Raw genomic sequence first — 24487 nt, 5'->3', positions numbered from 1 at the left:
AGAAATTTCGCGGCTTATCTGGTATGACTTGTTATCGCTAGGATTACTAGTTTGGGGCCCTCGTTTTTTAGGTTATTAAGTCGGTTGGTAATTGTAAAAATTTGTTGTTCCTAGGCAGTTTGGGCAGTTTCAAGGCCGTCTTATTCTGGTCGAATAGTATCTGAAGTCCTCGATGCGTTTGATAGAATATAACCCCCGTATTCTCAAACGCCCCTCGACTCGACTTCCACCCTTCACTTGACAGAGTGGAGCAATGCGCCACCGCTTAGCTGAAAATGACGCGGCGCTACTCAAGAATCGCAGCAGATTATCGCTGATATGCAGTGACTTGCCGTGTCTAGAGAAGGCGCTCCCATCGGCTTTCTCAAGTGAAGGTGAAACGTTGAAGGAAGGGACGTTCTAGAATACGGGGGTAAGACTGCGGCTATTTCACTGCTTCTTGTTGGGCCAGAATTCAATTCCACGTCGCCAGAGAGCAGCAGTAATATTTGAGAGCACAGACCAAAAGCAATCGCGTCCACACACAAGTTCAATATACTACGTTATTTAAAGTTGCTGTGGCACGACACAGCAATAAAGAAGCGGTAACTGCTTCTACACGATTTACAATTGTTCAGATAACCAACCTGCAAAGTCACGAGCGGGCTGAGCATGGTGTGGCTTGCGGTGTCGCGCTCCAGGCTGACGACATCGGCGGAGTGGTTTTATAGCGACGACACCAGGCATGTGACCGGTGATGTCATCGATGAGATTGGTTGCCAGTTGAATGGGGTCCACTGGGCTGGTTTCGGCAGAGCAGCGGAATCCGGAGCGTAAAGAGGCGGGCCAGTTTCCTAGGCGAAGTTCCTGGGCGCATGGGAATAGGGTGCTCAAGGTTTGTCTTGAAATCACGCGCACATACAGGTGGCAGCGAAGCACACCACCATCTACAAAGTCAGAAGCGGATTGAGCATTGTCTGGCTTGCGGTGTCGTGCCCTGTTTCAATCAACCAAAGGAACAAGCAGGATTTCGAACAGGTTACTCAAAAATCGACTACAATCATACCATCAATCAGGTAATAGAGAAATTCTCAGAATATAACCAACCACTATACATAGCCTTCATTGATTACGAGGAGGCGTTTGATTAAGTAGAAATATCAGCCGTCATGCAGACACTGCAGAATTAGGGCGTCGATGAAGTATATATAAACATCCTGGAAGAAATCTACAGGGGATCAACTGCTACCATAGTGCCTCATAAAGAAAGCAACAGAATACCAATCAAGAAGGGTGTAAGGTAGAGGGACACAATGTCCCCAATGCTGTTTACCGCGTGCTTACAGGAGGTTTTCAGAAGCCTAGAATGGGAACAGTTAGGGATAAGAGTTAATGGAGAGTACCTTAGTAACCTGCGCTTCGCCGATGACATTGCATTGGTAAGTAACTCAGGGGACGAATTGAAACTCATGATTACAGAGTTAGACAAGGACAGCAGAAAGGTGGGTCTCAAATTTATTCTTCAGAAAACGAAAGTAATGTACAACAACCTCGGAAGAGAGCAGCGCTTCGAGATTGGTAATAGTGCACATCAAGTTGTAAAAGACTACGTCTACTTAGGGCAGGTAATAACCGCGGGCCCCAACCGAGAGATTGAAGTAACTAGAATAAGAATTGGGTGCAGCACATTTGGCAAGCACTCTCAAATTATGACAAGTAGATTGCCACTATCCCTCAAGAGGAAGGTGTAAAGCAGTTGTATCTTTCCGGTACTTAGCGACGGCGCAGAAACCTGGAGACTTAGAAAGAGAGTTCAGCTTAAATTGAGGACGGTGCAGCGAGAAATGGAAAGAAAAAATGGTAGGTGTAACCTTAAGAGACAAGAAAAGAGGAGAGTGGATAAGGGAACAAACGGGGGTTAAGTATATCATAGTTGAATTCAAGAAGAAGAATTGAACATGGGCTGGGCATGTAGCGCGTAGACAGGATAACCGCTGGTCATTAAGGGTAAACTAACTGGATTTCCAGAGAAGGCAAGCAGATTAGAGGGAGACAGAAGGTTAGGTGGGCCGATGAGATTAAGAGGTATGCGTGTGTAAATTGGCAGCAGCAAGCACAGGACCGGGGCAACTGGCTGAACATGGGATAGGCCTTTGTCCTGCAGTGGATATAGTCAAGCTGCTGCTGATTATGATGATACTTCGCTGGGCCCACAATACGACGCGCAAAAAAAACGTGTCCGTGAGTTCATATGTGCTGATGCATAGAACACATAATGCATAGGCTAAATCGTCTATAAACAAAAAACACGCACGCATACGGCGTCTTCTTGTTTCGATCAAATACAAAACTACAGAACCCTCCCCCCTTCCTCCTGCTGTTTTTTAAGTCTGTGGACAGAAGGAAGTGCTTTCCACAAATCTGGAAAGATGGTTCCTGTGAAGTAGAGAGTTTTATTTCACACCCGCTGTCCTTTATTGATTTTCCGTTCACTGGGGCGACTAACGCCAGCTGGCTGTCTCTCGAGAAATCAGTGGACGTACACGTTACAAACCTGAAAATGTGTCAGAAATGCCGGTAATCTCCATAACATGAGGAGAATCATTCTAAAGCTGATATCAGGACTGGTCTTGAAAACTGAAAGGCAATATCTATGAATTATTCTTAAGCTACGAGTGAGTGACTGTTTGTAGTACTGAAGACTGTTGCATGTGCTGTCACAAGCAGCGCATTTTTTTATTTGGCATGTGATATCTTTAAATTTCTTTCCTATAGTGTTTCTCAATCTACCTCAGTCATATATTTTAGTGTTCATTCTCCAGACTCATCCATCCTGTTTGCTCTTCTGCCCTGTGATCATCAAATAATTGGTTCAATTGTCCTAATTATCGCATGCAATATTGTGGAGTATCTGCCTTCAGGATGTCCTATTTTCAGTAGGAGAGTCAACCAGAACTAAAATCAAGCATATTTCAATGGCACAGCTGGCCAAAGTAGCTAGTTCGCATCACTCTTTCTGTATTTTATATCTTTGTGACTTATACTGCTCTACACGTGGTTTTCATATTCAGGTGGCATATGAACATGTTTCCTCAAGATTTTTCAAACTGAAACGACCCTTCCTACATTATGTCTGACAAGCACATCAAGATACTAAGCTTATCTGTATTAGTATTGGCTGAAATGGTGACGTTCACCAGTGAGGCGGTTTATTTGTTGAGCCACTGAAGGCACAAAAATGCAAGATGGGTGCTTCATAGTTAATTTAGTAATGTAGCCAAAGAATTGGACACTCGGAAAATGGCCCGCCCTGAAATTTTCAGCAATGGGATACTGAGCACCAAATAACACATACTTGATATGCCTTCACTGAAGACCCAGGGCGTCATCCCCCTATACCTCCGCCACACAAAGTTCCGCTTATATCACAGGTTGTAAGTCCATGGCCCGATTTCAAGTATTTTGTCAATATTTATGCGACCCTATGTTATCCAAACGGGAACATTTTTCCAAGGAACACAAATATAAACCTTTAGCAGAAGTGACTACATTTGTGTACACAATTTGTCGAGCCTAGCTGTGTCAACTTGTGGCCAGAATAGAGCAAAATATATAGTTCGTTACATGAACTGAACCTTCTTTCTAGTCAGTATATCCTGACTTGACCTCAGTCTGCTGCGCAAACCGTAGCCGATTCCTATAGTGAAGAGACTGTTATGTATCATGGGTTGGTGAAATATAGTTCCAAAACCAACAAGTGTTGCTTCTCTTCTCTCGAAATCATTGCAATGAAAAACTGATTGTACACATATCAGGAGGTTATGATTTCATTCTTTTTACATTAAAACTAAATATTACTTAGAACATAATGATGAAGTATTTATATTAAATGAAAATTTTAATGGCTTGCTGAAGCTCACACAAAATAACACATCATTTTCTTCCTTGGAATGTAATATTGAGTGTCTTGTGATTGCTATCTGGTTTTGATACATTTATTGATAGTGCATCATAATTCACACCCGAAGGGACTATATTCTCAGCAAGCATGAGTAGTTCTTTTCGCGTCTGACTTGCAGCCCACTAAAAAAAGAGGCCTTGGTTCTCGAGATAGTAATCCACACTCAGCACATCACCACTGCAAAGATACACCTGCCGCAACCAAGAAAGGGCACACCTGTAGTGATTAATCCGCACTTTTTGTGTTTTCTGCTGTACCAAAAAGGCTGGCTGAGTGATCACTGCATCGAGTACCACGAGGCTGAAACAAGAAAGTCCTACTAACAAAACACTTACCAGCTGAGAGGGGAAGTACTCACACACCAACCATTCAATACCTAATGTTGGAGAAAGGAGCAGCGATTAATTTTACAGAGAATAAATACATGCTAAGAGTTGAAAGTTGCAACGTTGCTGGTCTCCTAGCCAAGTAAAATAAAAGTACACGGAGAAAAGATACTGAGGATACGCCATCAGCAAATGACGAAACAAGATTCGACAGAAGTTTATCTTCATCACATAAACAGTCTTCAACTGATAATGCGAGTAACTGACAAACAACGAGTGCACGAGAGAAGCTGTCACACAAAGTCGTCACTAGTCAAACTACGCAGACTAAAATCGGGGGTGGTGCCAGGGGTAGGCACAGGGAGGCTGGAGCACCCCCCTCCCCAAATTTTGGCCTGACCCCCGTGTTGTCTTATGACTATGTGTTATGACTATGTTCCTAAGAGGGAACATAGTTATAACACAATGGCGAAGTTCCCCGCCTCTCTGCTCCCCCTGAAGACCTTGATTATCGAGGGTGCACCACTTGTATAGAACAATCCTGGCTCCGGCCCTGGCTATAATACAATGTGAACAACAGAAAACACAAAACAAGTGTGACCACCATACTTTAATTTCTTGCTTTGTGTGCAAATGAATCTAGCAAGAAGTATGTGGAACACCAAATAAAAGAACCACAATCAACACCTGCTAGTACCTGCTTTCATATTAGTACAAAGTACTGAAGAACTATGCAAAGAGCAATCCTACGATATGAAATATTATAAAGCAACGCGAGGCCGTGTGGCCCTGACTGAGACAACACCACAACAAAAAAGCCTTTCAGTCATGTTAGCAGTTCATGCACAGCACTGAAAAGTCATGCAATCCTATCTTCAATGCCTTTCTTGCACAAGAATGTTACAAGAAATACGCAATGATTGAGAAGAAAGTTGTTACACAAATCCGACTCTTATGCACTGACGGAAGATATTTTGACCTGCATTCCCAACGATATGTTTCAGTACAACTCTTGAACGCACCCTCCGAAGTGCTGACTGCAAGTGGACGAGACATGAAGGCAGACTACTATGCTACACAATGAACATGTCAACCACCAACCATGAACTTATGCTAAATTGGTTGCCGCAAGAAATCGTGAACACTGGCTTCAACTCAGCATTCCCAACCTAAATCTCGACCTCACAGACAAAAAAAATTGTTCCGTCGACTTGTTGCTCATCGCCATGATGTGAAACAGAGGCATATACACATATCCAACTTATCTTTACGTGGTTAAAATGCTCTTTCTTCCAGGTTCATAGAAACGACATCACCGAATTTCTCTTCAATGAGCTCACTACCTTCATCGTTGCAGGGAGTGTGCTCAAATTAAAGGAGATTGAGTGCAATGGTGGGGCTGCATGCAGATGGTGTTCTTCGAATAAATGAGCGATGACCTGCATGGTCATGTGTGACCACCTTTCCTTTCTGAGTCATTTGTAATATTCACGTTGACTTGTTAGTGTAGTAGTTCCGCCCAAGGAAAGCCATGAAAGACTTAAATATCAATAAAAGAAGCATGTAAACTTTGAGATGTTTTTAATTATTTTAACATTTGAACTGAGTTAAACAGAAAAATTCAAATTGTTGCTCTAACGACACTGTGTATATTCTTAAGAAATATTTGTAGATTGTTTCTGCTATCTTTCTACATGCAATGAGTGGACAAAGCCGGGCTTGCTTCAGCTAAAATGAGGCTTGGAAGCTGATCAGATAATGACGGTGAACGTGCTTTCTTGTATAGCCCTGTCAGATTCGGCTCACATGTTTTTATTAGTAATTGTATATAGATAAGGCTTACATGTTCCCCCATTTATATGGCCTTTCTTAAAATTTAATGCAATGCCTTGCTCCAAACAACTTTTTCAATATGAAAAATGCCATAATTATAGCATTCTTGTTACACTATTTGCCTTGAATGTGTGTCTCATTCAGTCAACTGCAGGAAGATTTGCTGCATTGACTTACTGTCAGCGACAAATTCAGTTCATTGCACTAAAGCTGCCGGGTGTTTAAATAGCATTATATCAGTGTGCTAAACTTAACTAAAAAAAAGAACTAATCAGGCAGAAGATACATAAAAGTTATGGAAACAGTGAAGAACAGTTCATACTAGTGGATTCTCACATAAACAAGTAAGAGAAAAACTACTATGTGTAATCTTGAGATCCAGAAAGCTTTCTGATTTTTAGACTGGCAGGACAAAGAAGGAAAAAAGATTATTGAGCAACGTGCGCGAGCACAAGCTTCCCGAGTGATCCAGTGGCAATATTTTGAAAAAAAGGGAACTAATTGAGAAGGTACAGTCAAAATAAAAAACAATCATGCATCAGCTTTCTTTCAGTTACACTGCGGGGCAAACAAATCCTGTACTCTTGTGTACAACTTGTCGTTTTTGTACTTTTGGCCAATTTTGCATATAGAAACGTGGATGTATGCCTCTGTTCTGTAATTTTGAATAAACTTCAGCCTCAAATCGGTGCTTGTGTTTCTGTGGTGCATTTGTTTGTAATCTTCTTTGTTGTACGTTGTTCTAATACCATGAATCCATACCAACTTAATCCGTCAGTCCTATTCAAGCTTTTTTTCCCGCAGGGGCGCCTGCGCAAGAAGGTGTTTGGTGTGTAGCGACACCATGGACTTGAGCTAATAGGGGAGTTTCTACTCCCTCCCACGCCTTGCCGTGCATGGCTTTGCCGTGTCTGGGGAAAAGGGGATCCTGGGGGTTGAGCCGACGTTGGGTGATTGGACCGTTAAGGCCCCCCGGCTGAGGCAACACACCCCTTTGGCCCCGGCTTCACGTAGACGGCACCCCTAGGCTGACCCACCCAGGGGAAATCGCCTTTTCCTATCTCCCTCTCCCTACATCTTCGTCTTCATCTCTGACTATTTATCTCTCCTGTCTTCTACTCTCTTCTGTCTACTTCCAAACTTCCTGGCGGCTAGGGTTAACCCTGTGCAAATAGCCTACCTTGGTCTAGATGCATTGAATTATAGTAGCGTTGTACGGCTGGCGTCTGCAGGTTTTAGCATCCGCAAACTTGTAGCGTCCCCTCGTTGGGCTCCGTAGTGGGTGGCCCGCAACGCTTCTGAAGAAAATTAAACTGGCATGCATAGAGAATTTACCTTATTAAGTGATCATACCGCCTTAAAGCGCGTACGCACCGAAGACTTAGGTTTTTTCAACCGATCAAGTGAAAACTTCCCCCATTTTCATGTTATACATAGTGAGATAAGCAGCAAGCAAGCCAGAACTGTATCTCCCTTTGTAGTAGCCAGATGTCTCACAGAAACTCTTGGAGCCGGGTACAAAGTTACCAAAATGGCCAGCGGAGACCTCCTCCTTGAAGTTCGAGAAAAAGAACAGTTTGAAAAGCTACAGAATCTTTCAACTTTTGGTGACACTCCCATCACTGTAACGCCAGACAGATCTATGAACACAACCCGTGGAGTAGTATCCGATGCTGATTTTCTCGGCTTGACTGAAGAGGAACTTCTGGAGGGGTGGAAGAGTCAGAATGTGACCAATGTACAAATGATGATCATTAGAAGAGATAACAAGGTAACACCAACGAAACACCTAATACTCACGTTCGCTTCCAGTAATCTGCCAGAAAGTATTCAAACAGGGTACACGAAGACGTCAATCAGACCATAAATACCTAACCCGCGTCGTTGTTTTAAATGCCAGAAGTACGGCCACGGCTCACAAAGCTGTCGTGGTCACCAAACTTGTGCACAATGTGGAGTGTCAGGCCACAATTCTGACAATTGCGAAGAGCCATCACACTGTGTGAACTGTGGCGGAAATCATGCCGCATACTCACGGTCTCGCTCATTTTGGAAAAAAAGAAAAAGAAATCATCACATTGAAAATCAAAGAACATATCACATTCAAGGAAGCAAGATGAAGAGTGTCGCCATTTTATCGCGCTACATATGCTGATGCGGCGCGTCAGGGGGCAACGCCGCACCAGCCCTCGCCACTCCTTCGGCCAGCGCAGAGCGAGCCGTGAGCTGTGGCGCCTACCCCCAAGGCAGCAGTAGTTCAGTCTACTCCGCCTCCTCGCGAATTGAGGCCGGAGACTCCAGGGTCCTCTGGTCTCAAGGCCTCCCCTCACCAGGCGAGGCCTAAAATCCGAACCACCAGCTCGCATGTGCGGGCACCCAGTGCCTCTGAGGAGGCAATGGACACAACGGTACCTTTGGTTCCAAAACTGCGGCGCGGCTCCTTGGAGCGCGCCAAGAAAAATAAAAAACCAATAACGGGGCCGGACGACCGTTCTGCCACCTGAATTAACGAGCTCACTCCAACACAGGATACTCTTTGTACACACAGCAGCATCTCTCTTGTTTAAATATGCAGACAGAAATATTACAGTGAAACATCCGAGGCCTTCTTCGAAACCTCGATGACTTACAAGAACTCCTCCATGATCACAATCCAAGACTGCTGTATGTACAAGAGACACACTTAAAACGAACAAACACAAACATTTTACGTAACTACGTAATCTTCCGAAAGGATAGAGATGATGCGATGCCAGCATCCGGTGGTGTAGCGGTTATAGTTAGTCAAGGTATAGCATACACAATTCGCCCTTCAAACTTCCCTCGAGGTGGTGGCTGTCCGAGCAGTTATTCTAAACAAACTTGTCACTGTCTGCTCTTTGTGAATACCTCCGCATCGCCGTCTTGAAAAACTTCAATTCCAGTCTTTAATAAACGAACTACCTGAACCTTATCTGGTCCTTGGGGACCTGAACGCACATAATGGTTTGTGGGGTGACTCTCGCTGTGATGCACGAGGTCGTCTCATTGAACAATTCTTCATTTCATCAGGTGCTTGCCTGTTGAGTAGGAAAGAGGCAACATACTATAACCTTGCCAACAAAACTTACTCTTCCATAGACCTCAGTATCGCATCTCCTTCACTTGTACCATTACTTCAGTGGAAAGTCATAAATAATCCATATGGAAGTGACCATTTTTCTTTAGTTTTGAGTACACCAATAATATGTGAATGTCCTCCACATGTTCCCAAAAGGCTAGTAAACAAGGCCGACTGGAAACAGTTTCAAAAGATTACTCATTTAAGTTGGACTGACATATGCGGATTAGGCATAGATGAAGCTGTGCAGTACTTCACGGCTTTTCTTACTGACGCAGCAGCCAAGTGCATTCCACAAACCTCTGGACTGCCCGGCAAACGACACGTCCCGTGGTGGAACACTGAGTGTCACAATGCGCGAAAGGAACAGAACAGGCCATGGAGGCTGCTGCGGAAATCGCCGACAACGGAAAACCTTGAGAGCTTTAAAAAAATAAAATCTCGAGGCAGGAAAACGCGTCGGCAGGCCAGAAGAGAAAGCTGGCATAAGTTTTTATCAGGGATAAATTCATATACACAAGAGGCTAAAGTCTGGAACATGGTTCGTAGGGTAGTAGGAAGACAAGTACACTCACTCCCACTCGTAAACACACAGGGTGACAGCCTGAAAGATAAGCGAACTTTCTCGGTGCACACTACGAGCAAGTGTCTAGCTCGTCACACTATACTGAAGCTTTCCAAAGATATAAAGTAAAGAGAGAAAAGCTGAAACTAGAATACAAATGTACAAATCACGAGGCATACAACAACCTTTCAACTTAGCTGAGCTACAAACATCACTAAACTCTTGCAATAATTCCGCTCCAGGCTACGACCGTGTCACATATGAAATGTTGAAAAACTTGCTGCTCGAAACGCGAAAAACTTTACTCTCTCTATGCAATGCTATCTGCCTTTCTGGCACCATCCCTGCTTCCTGGAAAGAGGCTATTGTTATCCCTATTTTGAAACAGGGCAAGGACCCTTCCTCAGTTTCAAGTTATAGGCCCATTGCGCTAACCAGCTGCCTTTGTAAACTTTTTGAAAAAATAATAAACCGCCGACTTTTATATTTTCTTGAAACACAAAATCTGCTTGACCAATACCAATGTGGGTTTCGAAAGGGTAGATCCACCACCGACCATCTGGTGCGTATCGAGGCACAGATCCGAGACGCTTTCGTCCACAAACAATACTTCCTCTCTGTGTTTCTCGATATCGAGAAGGCTTACGACAAAACATGGCGTTTTGGCATATTATGAGCCTTGTCTCACCTGGGTGTGCACGGTAGAATGCTTTCTATAATCGAGAGTTACTTGTCCAATCAGAAATTTCGTGTCCGTGTGGGCAGTATTCTCTCCCAAACATTTGTGCAAGAAACGGGAGTACCGCAAGGTGTTGAACTGAGTTGTACACTTTTTATTATCAAAATGAATTCCTTGCGCCTGTCCATCCCCCGCAACATGTTTTATTCCACATATGTCGATGACGTCCAGCTTGGCTTTAAGTCATGCAACCTAGCAATGTGTGAGTTGCAGGTTTAAACAACGTCTCCAAATGGGCAGAGGAAAGCGGATTGCGGCTGAACCCAGAAAAAAGCACCTGTGTCTTGTTCTCCCGAAAGAGAGGCGTGCACACAGAACCTGACAATGAACTGAACGGTCAACGTCTGTCTGTCAATGCGGAGCATAAATTCTTAGGCTTAATCTTGCACAACAAGTTGACCTTCGTACCGCACATCAAGTATATAAAACAAAATGTTTAAAAGCCATGAATCTTATAAACGTGTTGTCACGTACTACGTGGGATAGTGACAGGCAATGTCTCAAGAACCTGTTTAGAAGCCTCATTCGCACCCGCTTAGATTATGGGGCCGTTGTTTATCACTCTGCGACTCAAAGTGCTTTGATGATGCTGGACCCTCTGCACCATTTGGGCATCCGCCTCTCTACGGGTGCTTTTCGCACCAGCCCCGTAGAAAGCCTTTACAATGAGTCAAACGAGTGGTCGCTTCATCTGCAGAGAACTTACATGTCCTTTGTTTATTTTCTTAAGGTGAAAGCAGACAAGAAGCACCCCTCATACTCTACTATTATTGAATTGTCGAGCTCTATTCTGTTTCAAAACAGGCCTTCGATGAGGCAGCCCTTCTCAGTTCACCTGAAGGGTCTAGCTGAGGACACTGGAGTGTCACTTGAACACAGTTTAATGGCTCCTGTAGCATACGCGCCACCGTGGCAGTGGCAGACTATAGATTGCGATGTGTCTTTCCTAGAAGTTACTAAACATCCGCCTATTGCCCATATTCGAACATACTTCCTGGAACTTCAACACAAATACACACGTCCTGAGTTCTTTACAGATGCCTCTAAGTCCAACTCCTCTGTGTTCTACACTGCTGTTGGCCCTTCCTTTTCGGATGCTGGCCCTCTACATGCAGGCACAAGTATCTTCACAGCGGAAGCTTACGCCATACTTGTGGCAGCTAAACACATCAAACAATTACAAATACAAAAAGCAGTAATTTATACAGACTCCCTCATTGTGGTAACGGCTCTGCAGAGTCTTAAAAAACAAAAAACCCTGTCCTCGTCTCACTTTACTTCATTTTATGCACACTCTACACACCCAACCAACATGTTGTAGTGTGCTGGGTGCCAGGGCACCGAGAGATTCAAGGCAACGTGATGGCGAATAAGCTTGCTGCATCCGTCCACTAAATCAGTGCCACTACACCTATATCGATTCCGCCCCATTGACATTAGGCTGTCTCTCAAACGAAAGCTCAGGAACTACTGGCAGAGCAAGTGGGATATACACACACAATACAAGCTACACGTTATCAAGCCACACCTTGACCATTGGCCATCAGTATCAAAATCACGTCTAACAGAGGTAACACTAACAAGACTCAGGATAGGACACACATACACGACACACACACATCTTTTGTCCGGTGGCGATCCACCATTGTGTGATAAATGTGGTGAGGCAATAACAGTTCTTCTCGTTTTAATCCAGTGTAAACGATAACACACTCTAAGAAAACAACACTTTTCATTACCCTAGCGACAACATACACCATTACACCCCGCGATGTTTGTCGGCAGGGAACCACTTTTCACCCATAAATCATTGCTAGCTTTTTTAAGAGATGTCGGTTTTTACCATGTAATATACCAAGGCATTGCGTAGCGTGACCTCTCAAGAGAGGTTGCTGCTGCAATGGCTATATTTAAAATCACTTGCCTCGCAGCCCTTGGACACAAGGGTGCTAATGAGGCACTTGTGCTAGTGCCAAATATATTTACATGTTTTTATTATCAAAACCTTTGTCACCCTTTTTACTATGCATATCACGCCACTGTCATGATCTTAATACTTATGGTTTTACCCGCATTATCGCGAGAAATTTTAAGGCCCTATACAGCCACGCAACATATCATTGTCCGCATCTCTACTCATCGAAATGGCACTCTTTGGCCATCAATTGGCCCTTGTGCCCCAAAGCGCCACACATCATCATAATCTATTCAAGCTTTCTGGCTCCTATAATTGTATTACTAAACCATGTCAGAGTTATGACCAAGCATACGTCTCAAAATGTTTGGAGGACCGTTTTATGTACGGCAGGGTTCACAGCATACATCACATTTTACGTGATCTTTGGTTTTTGCTGTTCAGGAGCACATGCACTATCTTAGTCTTTGATTTTGGTGAATGTGGCTTTACCTTTAGTGTTTTTATGATGTGAATGAGTTAGGAAAGACAAATAAGCATGACGTACGACCACGAGCTTGTTGATGTACAAATAAAACAAAGCTCAAGATGCAAGACCACGCCGTCTTTGATTCCAACTGATTGAAAATTCAGGTATTTAGAAGAGTGAGTGAACCTCCTTTAAGTGAGGTCAGGTTGCAGGGGCCAAGCTCACAGCAAACATAAAGTTACACTTTATTTTTCATAGCACTTGAGCTTAGGTACCATGAGTATAGCACTTGAGCAATTCAGTACCGCGAATAGCTGTATAAACATATCATGTGCTCGTTGTGCCTTTGTTTGTTGCACACTCCAATCTTGTGTTCTTTGTGTAGAGTCAAGTTCAACTGGACTCCTGTTCACTTTTGTGTTGTGTACATACAAACAGGTACTTTAGAAAGCTAGCCATGAATGACTGCAGTCATTCCACAAAATTAGGCTACCTGTGCAAAACATATAGTACCGTACGTTATAATCTTTCTATGACCCCTGTGTTCACTTGCAGATGAAATTATGCCCAGAAACTAAATTAACGTCGTGTCCAGCCAACAAAACTCCCCATCATACCACACAAATAAGACATTCTCAGGCACGCAGAACATAAATGCAATCCTCCATTGATATATTTAGCAAGGAGGCTGCATGGCACAGCTAAGGTGCGACATACTGCTGTGCGGAACAATACATCAGACTGTAGTGCGGAACAATACATCCGACTGTAGTGCAGAACAATGCAGCAGACTGTTGTGTGGACCAATACAAACATTTTTTGTATTACTTGCAATAACGTATAGAATAAACAAGAACGCCTTGTTCGAAGGAAGTTGTATTCTGATCACGGAATAAGATCTGTCGCCTTAAAAGAGTCACGGGTTGTTCTTTGGTAACCGCGCTGAAAAATAGCTTCTGGGAAGAGGCTACGCCTTAAGAAAATAGTTGTATTCTTGCTCACGGAATCTCGGCACCGCTATACCTTCAGAATTCTCCGTGTAGGAGGGTCTTCAATTTTTACAGTGTAGTAGACGGGCGACGCACGCAGGTACACGGCCGTTAGTGAAATATCGACAGGCTATTTGAGAGTCCCTGAGGATATAAGATTACTGTCCCCTAACGTCTATGATTTTGATGGCGAGCGCTACCTCGAGGGCTTCCGCCGTGTCCGCTTAGTTCTTCTTAGCTGAAGCACAGGTGAATAAACCCGGGCTGCGCACCAAACCATGACCGGCCAATGAAAAGCCATGGATACCGCAGCGGGCTGCGTCAGTATAGAGCGTGTCTGAGTCCGTTCCGAACTGCTTGGTGAGCTGCCGGGCCCTGGCATTGCGAGGCGCTTGGTGGTACAACAGATTAAGGTTTTTCGGTATAGGAGCGATATTGATTTGGGCATGGATATGAGCGGAAAGGGTCACCACTTCCTCGTCACTATATCGGGGCCGTGCAGGATATCCTAAAGCACGTAAAAGTACCCGACATGTAGGTGAGAGGCTAATTCTTCCTCGCTGCGAGATGAGGACCGCGGCCATAAGCTTCTCGAAAGTGTTGTAGATCCTCAAGGCAAGAAGCTGGTCTGTGGATGTTTCCATTAGTAGGCCGGGGGCAGCCTTATAGGCAGTACGAATAAGGGTATCCACTTGTTCAATTTCAGTTTTACTGAGCTCGTGTTAAGGGAGAGCATGCGTTATTCTGCTAATTACGAAGGCTTGGATTCAACGAAGCGTGTCCGCCTTTCCAAAGCCTTTACGGTGATACGACGCTCTGTGTACCATGCGTGAAATTTGTTTAACAGAAGTGCGAAGCGTTCTGAAGGTGTGGTCCACGTGCTTCTTTTCCTGTACCCAGAGACCAAGGATATGTGGGCGCGCTAGCTCTCGTATAGAATGGTCACCTACTTTCAGTGCGAACGGTGGTTTACTTCGGTAACCCCTACCATGCACCAGAACCAATTCTGATTTTTTTCGGGGAGGAAATAATACCACAACTCTCCGCAAAGAGATGCACTGTCTGAGCTGCTTCTCGGAGAGTAGTTTCCTTGTGGCCGAGAAAGGCTCGGGTCGCCCGAAAGGTTATATCATCGGCATACAGGGCGTATCCCAAGTCTGGTATAGACTTGAGCTTTCGGACATGGCGGGCCATCCCACTATTAAAGAGTAAAGGAGATAATATGGCCCTTTGAGGCGTTCCTCTATTGGGCAATTGGAAAGCCGGTGATTTATTATCTCTAAGCCTATCGTTGCAGTCCAATCGGTGAGGAAATACTTTATCTAGTAGTATACTTTTTCCTCCCAGCTGGAGGAGCTGGAAGAAAGATTTTAAAAGAAAACGTTGCCGACTTGCTTAAACGAGAAGTCATACGTCTGTCATCTAGCTGTTGGTCGCCACCTATTGTTTTGGTCCATAAAAAAGATGGATCTCTGCAATTTTGCGTGGGCTACCGCGTGCTCAATAAGATCACACGCAAAGACGTGTACCCCATGTCACGCATATACGTCATCCCTTGATTTCCTACCAGGCACGTCGTTCTTTTCAAGCCTTGACTTGCTTTCTGGGCACTGGCTGATTCCCATGCATGAAGACGATACGGCGAAAACAGCGTTCGCCGCCCCCGATTAGCTATGCGAATTCAACGTGATGCCTTTTGGTCTCTGCAACGCGCCAGCGACTTTTGGGTTCATGAGAGACACCGTGCTGCGCGGCCTGAAATGTAAAACTTGCCTTTGCTACCTGGACGACATTGTTATCTTTTCATCAACGTTTTTTGAGCACCTTGGACGATTGAATCACGTTTTGACGTGCCTTACCAGCACTGGTCTATAAATAAACACTTAGAAGTGCTCTTTCGCTAACAAATCTATCAAGGAGTTTATTGATCGATTAATTGATATGTGGGGTTTAACACCCCAAAACCACCATCTCACCATAAGAGACGCCGTAGAGGAGGGCTCCAGAAATTTCGACCACCTGGGGTTCTTTACCGTGCATCCTAATATGAGCACATGGGCCTACAACATTTACGCGTCTATCGGAAATGCAGCCGCCTACGAGTCAACAGCAGAGTACTTTAGCCTCTAGAATACTACAGCGGGGTCTATCGAAGTCTTAGGACACGTCTTTAGCAAAGACAGAACTCGGCCCAACCATGACAAGATTGCTGTGGTTCTTCACATTTCGCAGCGCGAAATAATAAAGGAGCTGCGCAGTTTTCTTGGCCTCACCTCCTATTTTCGCCGGTTGATTGAGAACATTGCCTTCGTACCTGCTCCATTACACCAGCTACTTGCTTCGAATGTCTCCTTTTTGTAGTCTCAAGAATGCCAAACGGTATTCGACTTGTTAAAGGGTGCCTTCACGTCTGAACGAGTGCTCCGCTATTTTCAGGAAGCCGTACCAACAATGCTTCATACCGACACTAGCGGCCGTGGTATAGAAGTCGTTCTCCTACAACGCGACAAGTCTTCCCTATAAAAAGTTGTCGCATTTGCCAGTCTCGCACTCACCATTGCCGAAAAGAACTACACAATAACTGAGCAAGAGTGTCTGGCTGTGGTTTGGTCGGTGCAAAAGTTCCGTCCCTATCTCACCGGCCGTCACTTCACAATCGTTATGGACCTCCGCGCCTTATGCTTACTTTCTACACTGAAGAACTTGCCGGGACGCTTGGGTCGGTGGATACTACGCTTGCAGGAGTGCGACTTTGACATAATTTAAAAATATGGCAGAAAACATCAAGACGTTCACGCTTGATCTCGTTGCCGGCTTCCTACTCCCCATATCCGCGCTGGCGAGAGCTCGACTGCCACATCTACCGCAGTTCATATGCTAGCCTCAATAGGGCAACCCTTTTCGGACTACTAGCCATCATTTACGTCCCACCAGCAGTCGGATCGAAACTGCAGACGCATTATGGACCACCTTTTGGGAGCTTCTCATTCACCTAACGCGCGAATTTGTCGTCAACTCCTGCACTTTAGGCTGGACAATGGGGTTTTTATTGCCACATTTACCACCCTGTTGGCCAGCGCAGGGTTCCTCTGCTCCCATGCTCTCTTCTACTTCAGGTGCTTGAAGCCTTCCACGACAGCTTTACTACTGGCCATCTTGGTTTTCGAAAAACTCTTGAACGCATTTATAGTTGGTATCCCTGGCCTGACTTTTCATCAAGCGTAGCGTGGTACGTTGGTTCCTGCTCCCCATACCAGTGTCGTAAACTACCTACATCGGCACCTGCTGCACCTCCACAGCCAATTGTGCGCCCTTCATTGTCTATCAAAGTAGAAGGTGTCGACCTTTACAGGCCTCTCTCCATTACATATACAGGAAAACTATTGATATTGACCGCTTTAGACCACATGACACGCAACGCTGAGACGTCCTCTATCATTACAGACTCAACTGCGGAAGCTGCAGACTTCATTCCTCACGCCATAATCCTGCACCGTGGGGCTGCTCGTGTTCTGCTTAGTGACCATCACAAAGCCTTCTTTTGCAAATAGTAAATGAAATACTGCGCGCTTCTGGAGCTACTCACAAGACAGCTTCAAGCTACCACCTTCTGACCAACGCTCTCACTGAAAATTTTCATCGAACCCTTGCTGAGATGATTGCCGTTTACGTTGAACCCGACCACAAAAACTGGGATACTCTTTCACCAGTCCTGACTTTCGTCTATAACACCGCCGTTCAGCGAACAAATGGCTACTCACCGTTTTACCTCGCGTATGGACGTCTCCCTACTACCTTTCTAAGCGTCTCCTTCTTTAACAGCCATGCAATTCACGTCAGTTTTCTAGCGAAGAATACGATTCCTGCCTTGCCCAGTCTCGCCATTAGGCTCGCGTCAATACTGAAGTAAAACAGCATGAGCGGAAGATAATCTATGACGCATCCCATCGCGTTGTGCCTTTCTGAACTGGTGACGAGGTACTTCTTTTGACACCTTTACGCACTCCTGGTCTCTGTGACAAATTCAAACCACGCTTCATCGGGCCATACGTAGTTTTGGATCAGACTTCGCCCGTCAATTGTCGTGTGACACCACTTGTCGCCCCAATAGACTACCGTTGCCGCAGCAGCGATATTGTCTGTGTTTCTCACATGAAACATTTCACGTGACGTTACTCGTCCCATTGACTTACGGCGGCCAGAAACTCTGCTTTTAAGGAGAGGGGAAAAGAGCGGGCGTTTCTTATTAACATCATCATCATCTCTGTTTTATCATAATCACCATCATTCCCTTGTCTCTTTGACTTAACGCACTGTGGGCCATCTTCATCGTCATTGTATGTGTGCAGACCCTGCCCGTTTCTTTTGCGAGATCTTCCTTCGAATAAACGCTGCTGCAACCAAGACCTCGTAATACTAACAATTAAAAAAAGCGCCCAAAGCGATTCTATTGTGATCCACTTAAAACATATGCCATTGAGTCATTCCACGAAGGCGTACCGCATCACCAACGGGAAATTATGTGTTCCTTTTATATCTGTCAGAAACGTACCAGCCAAATCCGGCCGGCGGCTTTCGGTTACAGTCTGCGCAGCTACAAGCGCGACGCACCGATCGTCAGCGCCCTTTGTTCGGACATCGACAAAACGAAAATTGTTGATTTAGGTTTTTGGATGTTTGAACTAAACTTTAGAGTTATTTTCACACTTTCAAATTGTGTGTACACGAAGCGAAATGGGCCGGTAACATATACACTGTTGCGGACGGCACCATAGGCTTAATTCTCACTGGGCCGGGCACTGGGTACAAACGCTTTCGACGTGGTGAGTTGGAACGGTTGAAGTTTCTGCATTTGAGCTTCGGAACCTTTCTAACTGTTACCTGAGGTGAGTAAAAAGATAAGCATGGCCAGATATTCATTTACGCGGTGGGGCGGAATCGAAATGGCAGCATTTTCTCTCGCCTCTGCTTGGAAACATTGCGAAGTGGTCAAAAGAGCCCACTTACGTTTCGTCAACTAGGCGGCATAAACAATTTCCTGTTTCTCTTAGGAGTGCCATCCAGCTCTAGGCTTATAAACACTGCAACATTGAATGATTACAGCAATACTTGACTGATGCGAATATGACCGTACACGCGAGGATAAGTGAAGAACGTGCATAATACCTGCGATACATACGTTCACAACAAAAATAGGTATGCTCAGGATCTGTTAGTGTAGCATCTATCAGTGCCATCGAATCAAGATCTTTATATTCAAGACAGCAAAAAATACCACTGCGCACGCTACATAAATGTACACGCTGCGCTGGTAGAAACAGTGCGTGCTCCAGTACTCACCAGTGTTGCCAGGCAAACTTACAGCGCTTCCCAATGTCACCGTGCCTCTGCCATGCGACACAGCTGTCAGTGCCTCTGCCATGCAACACAGCTAGTTCCCAGTGCACCCAGCGAAGTACCAGTAAATACAAATGTGTACCAGTCTCTCCAGTGTGTAATAGGTGCCAAAATACGTACTGGCATCACACTGGGGATGCCTTTTTTGCAATAGGGATGCCCTCTCCCGCATCGATGCCATATCAGCGCCCAAGATTGCCTACGAGGAAATCGCTGTGGCGGAACTTACAGGTGTCGAACTTCGGGACATCCGCTTATTCACCACATCTCTGGCGTTGACTCACGTTCCCCTTACATTTTCATCGAGCACCATAATTTGCGACGTGTCAAGGGGTCGAACTTGACCTTTTGTCTTTCTCCAACTTCGTCGTGACATATTCAACAAGCTCCATGGCTCCAGTCTCACCGGAAATCGTGCTACTCAGCATCTCATTACGACCCGCTTGTGTGCTTAAGTGTGAACTCTGACATACAGCATGGTGCCTAGGAATGTCTCCACTAGCTGTCAACGCTCCGAGACGACCCGACACAAGAAACGGCCAGTTCAGTTGTTTTTTTCACACAATGTTCGGTTTGATCACGTTCATATGGCCATCATCGGCCCACTCTCACCATCTCGAGGTGCTCGCTGCACCTTCACCTGTGTGAACTGTTATAATCGCTAGCCCGAAGCTTTTCCTCTCGCCTTCATAACGGCATTTACCGTGACTTGGCAGTGGCTGGGGCATTTTGGATGCCCCAGCGTCGTAACCACCGATCGCCGCCAACATTTTGAATGTGATCTCTTCCGCGCACTGACGGGCCTGCTCGGAGTCTGCCGTATACATACAACCGCATACCACCCATCGGTGAATGAAATGGTTGAACGCCTTCACTGTCGCTTTAAAGCCACCTTGATGACTCGCCAAGTTCATCTTGGGCTGAAGCTCTTCCTCTCGTTCTGCTTGAGGTGCGCTCATCTTTCAAGGAAGACCTCCGCTGTACAGCTGCGGATCTTGTCTATAGTACGGTGCTGCGTATGCCTGGGGAATTTTTAGCACCCGGTAATGTCGCAACGCTTATTCCAGACAGTTACGTGGAACAGTTCCATTTCTTTTTTTCACGCCTGCGTCTTTACCCCAGTCGCGAGGCATCTTAGACTGACGTTTTGTCAGCAAGAACTTTGCCACAGCGAATCATGTTTTCGTATGGCGTGAAGGTATCCAACCCTTTCTTATGCCTTTGTACAACGGGCCATTCAAGGTTTTTATCCGGACAGAAAAAACTGTCGCCATCGAGGTGAATTGATGTAAAGAGGTCATGACGATTCACAAAGTTAAACCCGCCTACCTAGCGACAGAGCCAGAAGTATCTGTTTTGAACTTCTTTGCCACCGCTAAAACGCAGGTTCTGCCTGATCACCTCACCGCTAAGACTATTTCTTGTGGACCAGTGCATCACTTCCCTTCTTATCAAAGGGAAGGGCGGAGCCCTCTTGCGGCCATCACCATCATCGGCCACCGATAATTTTGGCGCGCTCAGACGCATGTGCACGCTCCTGCGCTTTTTCCTCGTGCAGCGTAGTCCACGGTTGAAAGAAAATAAAAGCTCATTTCTGCTTCTGCCGTTGGCCTGAACAGGTTATTTTCTGTTTTCGCTCGCCACCACACGAAAGGTTATGACGGACCTAACCTCAGTCTGTATTGCTTGGCAAGCAGGTGTTGTACAACACATCCATAGAATTTGTTCAAACCTTTTGGAATAACAAAATTATATCAGTGTCACGTAATGGAAAGACTCTTTTGAAAGCGGCATATATTGCGTGGCAGAAGCATGGAAAAACGCCAGGTGTGAAAACACGTGAATTGGGAAAAGACTGCATGGTTTAGAGGCCCATTTACACCAAAGCAGCCAGACACAATTAGTTCCTATTTGTACGCGAACCATCAACAAAGTGAACAGTTGCGTATATAGGTTAGCGTGTTACCCTACGAACGCGTTGTGGGCCCTTTGCTAATTTGCAAACGACTTAATCAATGCGGTAGCAGACAATGAACCACTGCGCCCGAGGTAGGCATTCAGTGATAGCTTATAATGGGTAAGGCTAAGCGCGCGGCCGTCTGTTTCTTTACGGCACGATTGAGACATGCACCGAGAAGCAAAGCAGATTAGTAGTTCGGAAGGTGACGCACGGGGCGTGATTAAGCTATCATGGCCTACTCTTGAAGGGTAAGCTCAAGCGTCATTCACAATTTTTAGCAGCTTCGCCAGCTTGTGTAGCAGATTACCGAATTATGATTTAATAAAAACTTGAAGCAACGTCTGGCTGTTAACATCGCCAAAAATAAAATTCAAGCAAGGTCCACTTATATTTTAGGACAATATCTCCCCACGCATTGCCACTTTCGTTCTGTTTCGCGTACTGTTTCATGCCACTGTACGTTATAGAACACCAGGTGGCCAAATTTTCCGTAGCCCTCCACTACGGCATGCGTCATAATCAAATCATATTGTGGTTTTGATATCTTAAGACTCCCATAATATATAATGTTATGGTAAATACAATTTATTACATAAACTACCAAAAACAGAGCATTACTTCACTTTATTTTTTGGAATGTAATTCTGAGTACCTTAAAACTATGCTGCTTGAACTTGAAACATCAATAGGCAGTGCTTCATTATCCGCGCCTGAACGGAATGTGGATGAAATCTTTGTGGGCAGACAGGAACTGATCTAATTTGAATATAGCATTCTTAAAGGGACACAAAGGCAACTATTAAGTCGATGGTGATTGTTGAAATATCGGTACAGAAACGTCGTATTGCTACTTTTCTGCTAAGGAAGCGCCTATTTTGAAATAAAATCTCTTTTTAGTGGTTCGCATCGAGTAAGCGCACTTCAGAATAGCCTCCTCCAAAAGCGGACTGACCGGACCAACTCATGTCACTGTTGTCGTGCACAACGTTGCCCGGCTTTACTGCGCTAGTAGCAGCAGACTGAAAGCAGTGGGAGCCACAGCAGTAACAACGACCTTTGATCAGTTTACCGCTACTGACTTCGAGATTGCGCACGTTTTTTGGTTCAACTGCGCCCTGCTAAATGTCCCCTCCTGTCCAGTGTAGCTACGCGAAAATTAGGATTTGGAACCACTAGCGTCTTTTTTCATAGTAACGTGTGGCGGTTCTTTTTTTTTCATGAATTAAATACAAACGAACAAGCAGGATTTTATTGCGTCTCTTCATGTACGGAAGGTACTTTAATTAGTGCAGCTAGATCGATTGCTAGTGAATATATGCAGGTGGTTCGTCTGATGTCATAGGATCATTTTGAGCATGTCCTCCTGCGGCTCACGTGTTTTTGCGCATTCGCCTTCATTTCTCGGTAAGTAGGGCACTGTTGTTTGTAATGTTGTCGTTTTGATGTCGTCAAACATTCAGCTTTTACTCTGCAGTAAATTCTTATTTGACTTAAAAGTCCCTTTAGGCATCACCTACAGCAATCGGGACTAATCGCTCTGCTCCTACTGTGCACTGCGCAGATTCCAATTTGCTAACTGGCAGTGCGAAGAAGGAGCGAAGCACTGCGCTTTTTCTTGCTTCTTTTATTGAATATTCTTTTATTTGTTTTGGGGCACATCGACTGCTTGCGAGCACAAATATTATCCAAAGGCCTGAAGCAAGCTTGAGCTTCGTCTTCAACAGTACAAAAATGTGGCTCATTTGAACAGTGTTCACATGAAGCCAGGCGAGACACATCAGAAAAATCAGCATCATTCGGATTAAAAGCAAATTTTCTGAAAGCGACGGAACCACCGAAATGCCCCTTAATATCTGAAGCCGACCTCCCAGAGAGGTGTAAAATCTAAAAGTTCTCGGTCTCCGGAGACAAAACAAAGGCATACTGGATTATTCCATCCAAGCTTTCTGAATACGCAGTGCATAGCTACGTCTTCAGAGTTTAAGACACGTCTTTTTGAAGTTTAAAGCATAAATATGACATGTCCATGTAATACTCGCATCTCAAACTTCAAGTATGTTAAACGAACAAGCCAAGTCTACCATTTTCACACGTAGTTGTTCGCTGAGAAATCCTTGTCGCGGCCGAAGTTCACGTCTCCTACGAAGGCTTCTGTGATGCTCTCAGTGCAATGGCTCCTCGGCACAACTGCATTACCGAAGAGGATTTTTCACAGTTGCCTTTTGTGGTGTAGCCTGGGTCATAGGAGATAGGATAGCATATAATACTAGGCAAAGTACATCGGTAAACGGGGCACACCATTAAGGCTAGGAACTTAGCCGAATGCCTTCGTAGGCGTTCCATGCTTTGGCTGCATTGCAAAGGTCATCGACGGCCACTCACAATTTGGGCTGCTGTGCCCAGGCTTCGCGACCTCCAACCGCGTTTCTTGCCGTCCCCCGTCTGCCATTTCAGGCGCATTCCTGAGACACGGAACTGTGGTGTTTCGCCGGCAGGCGGCGATGGTAAGATTTTAGGAGAAAATCCAAAGTGCACCCACCGGTGCAAAGCCGTGCAATTCCGTGAGGGAACGCTGGAGCTAGCGGCGGTTCTTGGGAGAGCTGGCCTCAATGTTTCATGAGCTGCTGGCAGCAACATGGCGTCGATAGCCTAAAATTTGAGCATGATCACAGGAAAGAGCGCAGAACTCGACATTGAAACTGGTTCACCATGACATGGAATCACGTGATCATACGGTAACTTTTAATGACACTTTCAGGTGCTTCACACGAGTAGCCAGTGGTGGCGTCTTAGGAGTACGAGGTAGTCACCTTGCTCACTGCGAAGACACCCTTGTCAGAATAAGCATGAAGTGCCTTTCTTCGCAGCTGAGATGCCGATGTAATCCTCATTGAGAGGCATCACCATGGGAAGCTTGAACAGTGGTGCCGGGCGCCAAGAGGCCGTACGCTGCCGTGGGGGTGCCGCAATATGCTACGTTTGGGCCACCGAGCAGGCCTGGACCCCATCTTTGCGTGGCGGCAGAGAATATTTGGCAGTAGGAGGAACATTGGCTGCGTTGTTTTTGGGCGGCCCTTGGTTGTAACGTACGCAGCACCGATGAGCCTTGCGGACGAACACAAAAGCAAGTCAGATTGCAATGTTTTCACTAGCCACTCTTTAACAACTGATGGCAGCTCCTACGCTTCACATGGAAGCACGTTCACGCAACAAGCATTACTGCAGCCAATTGCGCACGACTACATTGTGCTGAA

Source organism: Rhipicephalus microplus, chromosome 1, assembly GCF_043290135.1.
Source record: "Rhipicephalus microplus isolate Deutch F79 chromosome 1, USDA_Rmic, whole genome shotgun sequence".
In the NCBI taxonomy this organism is placed as follows: domain Eukaryota; kingdom Metazoa; phylum Arthropoda; class Arachnida; order Ixodida; family Ixodidae; genus Rhipicephalus; species Rhipicephalus microplus.
The sequence above is the reverse complement of the archived record's forward strand: the minus strand, read 5'-3'. Positions refer to the sequence as shown.